General features: G+C 39.0%; 1 protein-coding gene across 2 annotated transcripts in view; it reads right to left on the bottom strand.

Annotated features, from left to right (window-relative positions):
* Window positions 1–8124, bottom strand: part of Triqk (triple QxxK/R motif containing) — a 61486-nt gene that overhangs the window by 45497 nt on the left and 7865 nt on the right. For both annotated transcript variants that reach the window (XM_021161347.2, XM_021161346.2), the window contains exon 2: window positions 4635–4784. The gene's annotated coding sequence lies outside the window, so the exon portion shown is untranslated. The remainder of the gene's footprint in view (window positions 1–4634; window positions 4785–8124) is intronic.

The following is an 8124-nucleotide window of genomic DNA, read 5'->3' as shown; positions in this document are numbered from 1 at the left end:
AGAGAGAGAGAGAGAGAGAGAGAGAGAGAGAGAGAGAGAGAGAGAGAGAGAGCTTTATCTATAAATAAAACTAAGAAAACTTGGACATACCCAAATGCAGAAGACATGAGATACTTGTCTTTAATCCTGCACAAAAATCAACTCCCAGTCAACCAAAGACCAGTATAGGATTCTAAGCCCCAAAACTGCTGGAGGAAAAAAACCTCCAAGATATAAAGGTAGGACAGACTTTCTTTCAAAAGAGTTCAAATACACAGAAAGTAACCCTAAGGCATATGTGAAATTTAAAAGCTGTACAACAAAGAAACTATCAGCAGAGTGAACAGACTGCCTAAAGAATGAGTGAGAATCTCCACAGAAAGGGGTTAAATACATAGCATAAGGAACTGCGAAAATTACCAAAAAAATCACCAGCCAGTAATTGAGCTAATGAAAAATACTCAAAACTAGAAACACAATCAGAAAGTGCATATTTCAATGTGTTCTTCACATAATAACACTCCAACTATAAGACAGTCAGGAGGAAAGGCAAAATATTATGTCATGTCCTGGAGGTGCAAGCCCCAGGGGAGCTGAAGATACAGGAGACTTGCAGAGTGGTGAATATATTCTGGTGGACACAAGTCTGTATGCATAGATTCAAACCCATAGAATTTGCAGAGCCATCAGTGGAGTCCCCAGAGCTGTGAGCTGAGAGAGATGACGCACTACTGGGACACCTTAGACAAGCACATGTACCACTATAGGGGGATGTGGATCACAGGTAAGGTTACATGTGTGCTGGAACAGGAGATACGTGGGAAATCTCCAGATCCTTCTCTTTATGTTGCTGTGATCCTAAAACTGATCGAAAATGCTGCTAGAAAGTGCTACATAGGAATGGAGGACACCAGTTCCACCACTGGAAGCCTTGTCTGACTACAAAGGATGGCCAATTCAGACTCCATATTCTCCGTTACTAGGAGTCCTCATTAGATCACACATAGAGGCTCCAGGAAGTTTCCACTGCACTAGATTTTCTCAGTATGCTCCCCCATCCCAGCTGTCTTTCTCATCACTACTGTTTCTTCCTGCCTGCACCCATCCCCACACATCCCCAGTCCACCTATAGAATTTATTCTATTTCCCCTTCTCAGGGAGGTCTATGCTCCCCTCCCCCCCCCAGCCCTCCTCTTTACTTAACCTCTCTGCATCTGTGGATTGCGCCTTGATTATCATGCACTAAACAGCTAATACCCACTTGTAAGTGAATCCACAGCGCCATATTTGTATTTCTGAGTCTGGGCCACCTCACTCAGGATGGTTGTTTTAGTTGCATCCGTTTGCCTGCCAATTTCATGTAATTTATTTTTAACAGCTGAGTAATACTCCATCGTGTAAATGTAAATTGTTAATCCATTCTTCAGTTGAGGGGCATCTGGATTGCTTTCAGTTTCTGGCTATTACGAATAAAGCTGCAATGAACATGGTTAAAAAAAAAAAAAAACGAAAGAAAGTACTACATAATTACTTAAGTTTCAGAAAGTTTTCTTCTATTAAGAAATTTTCTTATATGACTGTATACAGGATGGATCCCCAGATGGGGCAGTCTCTGGATGGCATTTTCTTCAGAGCCTGCTCTTTAGTTTGTCTCACCCAGACACTATTGCAGACAGTGTTGTTGACAGGAGCCTGATAAAGCTGTCTCCTGAGAGGCTCTGCCAGTGCCTGACAAATACAGAGGTGGACCTCAGCCAACCATTGGACTGAGCACAGGGTCCCCAATGGAGGAGCTAGAGAAAGGACCCAAGGAGTTGAAGGTGCTTGCAGCCCCTTAGGAGGAACAACAATACTAACCAACCAGTATCCTCAGAGTTCCCAGGGACTAAACCACAAACAAAAGAGTATACATGGAAGGACCCATGGCTCCAGCTGCATATGTAGCAGAGGATGGCCTTGTTGGACATCAAAGGGAGGAGAGGCCCTTGGTCCTAAGAAGGCTCAATGCCCCAGTGTAGGGGAATATCAGGACAAGGAAGCGGGAGTGCATGGGTTGGTAAACAGGGGGAGGGGGAATAGAATGGGGGAAACCGGGAAAGGGGATAACATTTGAAGTGTAAATAAAGAAAATATTTAATTAAAAAAAGAAAAAGAAATAAATTTTCTTATCATGCTATCCAATATTTTTGTCCATAAGTGAGATTATATCTCATGAGTCATTTTCATAGAAACAACACAATCATTTTAAGGGATATGTTTTCAAATTTTTTTTGAACTGGTAACAATATGCAGATAATGAGCTTCTTGACAATTTTTTGCAGTAAAGTGTGCAATCAAGTTTACTAAATGCCTGATACTGTGATGCAATTCTGTCCCTCTAATCTGCTGTCTCCCATGTCATTTCATCATCACACCCACTCCCAGTCTCTCAAAATCTCCATCTACCTTCATTCTAGTCTGAACATATGGCTTTGTTTCCCAGGCTAAATACACACAGACACACACACACTATGCTCTAACTATTTTGAGTTGTACATATTCCTGAATTTATCAAATCACAGAATAGTTTACTGATTGTGTTCATGTTCTCTCTTTCTTGGAATAAGATTTTAGAAACTAAATCAAATGTTCTTCCTTCAAAGCAAGAGGAAGGGGTAAGTTGAGATGGCTTAATGGAAACAGACAGGGCCATCATGCCTTAGGACCTGGCTCCACCCCCAGGACATGCATAGTAAAAGACAACTAACTTCTGTGGTTTGTTCTCTGAGTTCTCTGTATATCCTGGCACATGTGCACCGCTCCCCTACACACACACACACACCACAACACATACATACAACACATATACACACAACACAACACATACATACACCACATAGACATACACACCCACAGACACATACATACACCACACACACAGAGACACATGCATATATACCATACACACACACACACACACAACACATACATATACCACACAGACACACAAACACACAAACACACACACACATACTCACACACACACTCACACACTAGCAGACAGCTTTGGCAGCTATGAACATGACAACTCTTCTCCATCCTTTGTCCTGGTGGAGGAAATGCTGTAATCATCACTCCTGCATTTGAAAGTAAGCTATGTGCTTTATCTAATGAAACTAAACACAAAGCCCAAGAAGCTACTCTTCTCTCTCACTGTTGAAGTGATGGTGGAAGTGGGTTCAGGTGAAGCCTTTGGTGTTGGGGGTCTTAAGCTTTCCTATGAATGAATTTTGGGTATGGCGACTATATAAGAAATAAACCTTTGTGGTTTTACGACATTGAGATATGAGCTCTCTGGCTATGCTAGCTAGTGGAGACTGAGCAAAAACAGAGCCATCATATGCTTGATGATTCACTCTTCCTGCAGTGACCAAATACCTGCAAAAGAAACAGTGTAAGGTAGAATGAGTTTATCTTGATTCACTATTAAAGGTCCAGTCCCTTGCAGCCCTGAGGTATGGGAGACACAGTCTGACAGCAGGAGCATGAAGCTGCTTGCTTACACCTCCATGGATCAGGAACAAAAGACAAGAGAGGAAGCAGGGCTGACCTATGTGCTCCGGCCCCCTGAGCTACTCCTTCCAACAAACCTCAATGACCAGAGGCTCTCCAGACTCCCTGCAAAGCACCAAGGGCTCAAATGAAAGAGCCTGCGTGGTGCATTTCAGAATAAAACCACTGTTGTATATTGTAACCTTGCTAGTGATGACCAAAATAAGCAAAATAAGTATAAAATATACTACTTATTAAATATGGATGGATACTACAATATAGAGAGCAATACTTTGTGTTCATGGCAGACCTTCTGACTGAAAAGTGACCTTTATGGTACAGATAAATGGTGACATTTTAATACAGTGCAAAAGGAATAAGACAAAACAGAACAGCAAGCACAAGGTTGCTGATATGGGGGAAGCCTGGAATGCTCAAAGAACTGTGTTCTAAGCCTGGAACAAACAAATGTGTACAAGAGCAGAGATAAACTGAGAAACAAAGCAAGGGGCCGGGCTTTGTTTTCAGTGCCTCGGCTTTCAGCAGGAGTGACTAGAGAGCCTTTGGGGGACTGTGAATGGGGACTGAGAAAGGAAAGATGTCATCAGCCAAGCAAGAGACTTTATGCTTTATTTCCTTCCTACTACTCTTTTGAAGCCATGTGTCAATAAATTAAAAAACAAAAAACAAAAAAATAGTAAATGTAACACTGAATAGCTATGATTATGTTCACTAATTAACATATTGCAACATTGACTATAACCAATAAGTAATTACTAAATATTATAATGTACTAAGCCATAATAATGTACTAGGTATCAAGAGATTATATGTTAAATGTGGTAACAAGTAAGAACACATTAGTACAGTGTTATTTAACAAATAAGCCAGATAAAATCTGCAGCTTATGAATTTTGCTTGATTTACTTTGATATGTCTAAATTACACATAAAAACATGTAAAACATTTTCTTATTATGATAGTGCCCTCTGTAACAAAAAGCCATGTTCAGAGCCCAAGTTCACTGCCAGAAGCAAACAATTCAAACCAAGAAAAACAAAGTACAAGGAAACAAACCACAAATCAAAACACCGTTTTCCAAGCATTCAATCAAGGAAACACACCTTACGCTGTGTCCTTGAGGCTGCCAAGTCGAAACTCTGGAAAGCGGCCAAAACAAGAGATGTTTCCCGAAGCAAGTCTCAGAAGCTCTGCAGCATTCCTGGCAAATTCAACTCCTTGCCAAAAATTACACTCTTGGTTGATTTTTCTTACTGTAATTTAAAATGAGATATATGGACAAATTAAAATGGAAGATTTTCAGTTACTGCATTGACTAAAAACAAAACACAGTGAGGGGCTAGAGACAGATCTGTTGATAAAGAGTTTGTTGGGCAAATGTAAGGACCAGAGTTCAGGCTTCCAGATTGCATGATCAGGCAGGCAAGGAGCAAGGAACCACCAAAAATCTCAGTGCTTGGGAAGCTGAGATGGAATACGTCTAAAGCAAGCTGGCTAGCTCAACTACCGAAAGGTGTAAATTTTAGGCTCTAGTACCTGACCCTACCTTAATATATAATGTGAATATAACTGAGGAAGATCCCTGATGTCAGCCCTGGGCCTCCTGATATACCCACCTTACATTACATACAACCACAAATGTGAACACACACACATAGAGGAGCAAAAGTAATTTAAAAATGAAAATGAAACAATAGAAAAAAAAGAGCATTTTAAACTTTATAGGGTTTCTTTTGTTTCATTCTATGATTCCTGGTTTTCTAACTATTGATTAATTAGCATATTGTAATGCTGACTAAAACCAATAAGTAATTACCAAATATAATGTAGCCACCTACAGTAATGTACTAAGTATCAATAGACAACAAGATAAATGTGGGGCAAGTCAGTACACAGTAGTACAATATTATTTAACAAATAATTTAATATTGATTTGTTTGTTTACTTACTTATTCAACATAAATATTTTCAACCCAAAACAGATTTAACTGCCAAAGTATATTTGGAAGATAATGCATCTTTATAAGGCACAAAACCATACTAATGGCTAGGAGAAGGTCCCTTAGAGGAAAGCATTACAACAATTTTCTTGACTTAATATATGTGCAAAGGTCATCTGAAAAGTAGTGGGAGATGGTCTAGTTTATTCTAGAGCAATGGTTCCCAACTTTCTTAACATATCCTTTAATACAGTCCCTCATGTTGCGGTGACTTCCCCACCATAAAATATTTTGCTGCTACTTCATAACTGTGATTTTGCTAATTCTATGAGTTGCAGTATAACTATCTGATATGCAGAATATCTGATACACAAGTACCAAAAGAGGTCATGACCCACAGGTTAAGAACCACTGTGGTAGTGGTTCTTGAGTATAAGAGACAAATTTCAAATTACTTTTAGCTATTTCAATTTGTATCTCACAAACTTACAAAGCAATAATAGTACCTAATGAAAAACTTTAAAGTGCATATTATGTCCTAAACAGTTTATTAACAGTAATAATGGAAAATAACTGTCTATATGTAAATTATACACATTTTCACTGAACATAAGAGTAAGATATATTACACATTATACACCAAATTCTGAACTTTTTTCTAGTTTACACTGAAATTATTCTTGTGTAGATGAGAATCAAATTTATATGACTCCAAACTGCTTTCTAATAGTAGAAACTGAAAATTAAAATTCATATATTTGAGGATATTTTTAATTCTAATATGATAAATACAAATATCTTACAATCTTAGGAACTACTTTTTAAAAATGGTATGTGTACGTGCTAACATGGGGGTGGGGAAGGCATAGGGGAGGGCATACACACACTTACATACTCATGCACACATACGTGAGTGCAGTTGTCTGTGGAAGCTGGAAGGGAGCTGCAGATCCCCTGGAACTGGGGAAGCTATAAGCAACCAAAGCACTCTTAATTGCTGAACCATCTATCCAGCCTCGAGGCCATCCATACGTACAGATGAAAATTAAAGTCGAGTCATATTATGAAAAATGGCTTTTTATAGAGTAAAGCTTAATGCTTATCTCATACTACTGCCTAAAGATAACAACAAAAACAAAATAATCCCAATCCTATGTCAGGGCTAGTATTATAATACTCTTCAAAACTGTGTGACTCAAATGACTTTGAGCTACATAACAGTTTCTCAGAGACTGAAGCCAGGATATTATAATATATGCTCCAAAGAATAAAAACAGTTCAAAGATGACCCACACAATGGGAGAAAGCATTTACAAGTCAGGTAATGGATACAAGTTTTGTACTGAGATTATATGAAAGACTCTTGCTATTCAACAACGTAAAAAATCATTAGTCCAATTTTCCAATGATTAACGAATTAGAAATGACATCTTTCCTAAGGCTTTTCAAATTTCCAACAAGCACATACATTATTTGTTGTGGAAATTCAGAACAGAGGCTCGGCACTTTCACCTCTGCATGGTTGACTAATCAAAAGAAAAACACTTCCAGTGGAGGAAGATGCCAGTGGAGAGATTCGAACCCTTGTGAGTTGGTTAGCAAAGTGAAAGTGTGAATTCACACTTTAGAGAGTCAGCGACTACTCCCCAAAAATTACACAAAGAACTGCATATGACCAACACCTCTGCTAGTAAGTGCACGCTCTTGAGAAGGGAAAGGCTTGGCATACAAAATGTACATGTGTGCATGCGCGTCTTCAGAACGGACTTATTCTAATAGCCTCAAAGGGAACCAACCCACAATGAACTGACTGAAAAATCAAGGCCACATACCTGGTTATTGGTCAGAAAATCTCATCAAATGCTAATGCACATTACTACATGTATGGTCCTAGAAATAAAGATAAGTAAAAAAGAGCAAGTGGAATTACTCACTGAATGGGTCAGTGCTATTGTTCTCTTCACAGGAAAAATTCAGAATGGGAAAAAATCAATAGTGAGACTAAAACAATTATGCTGTTGAGGTGAAAGAGATAAATTGTGATTTTTAATGGAGAAAAAAGTTCTTGCCGAAGTGTAAAACTATTTCAAATTCAGACAGTGTTGATGGTTGCACGAGTCTGTAAACATTCTGAACCTACCCAATAGGACCATTTTTAACATGTCAGATCTTACGCTCATGAACTATGCATCGCAATATGGAATTTAAAATAAAAGTAGGATAATGATCTACTCTGTGTCCTTATCTAAAAATCTCGGGGTCACATGTTCCCTGGGGGGGGGGGTTAGATTATAAAGGTAACATGTCTATCCCTCAGTGTTGTGTAATTGAGATTTCTGAAGTAAAGGGAAGATCCACAGTGGAGAAAGGTTACCCCCACCGAGGGTACAAGCACCCACCAACAGGTCAGCCCTTGCTGACACCTCAACCACAGCTTACATACAGCTCTAGAGATGGTCATTTAACAGAACGAATGAATTTTCAAAATGTAAATAACAGGTCCTGGCCCCTTATAAATGATGATGAAACAAGTGATAATCTCGAGGAGTTGGCATTTGTTAAATGGCAGCTAGCATGGCAAGCACTGTGACTATGTAACCAGCTGTGTGGTCAGAACTTGTCTTCACATCCCTCTGGAATACATACAATTAGC

Source organism: Mus caroli, chromosome 4, assembly GCF_900094665.2.
Source record: "Mus caroli chromosome 4, CAROLI_EIJ_v1.1, whole genome shotgun sequence".
NCBI lineage: Eukaryota > Metazoa > Chordata > Mammalia > Rodentia > Muridae > Mus > Mus caroli.
This window is presented reverse-complemented; position numbering and strand designations above follow the sequence as displayed.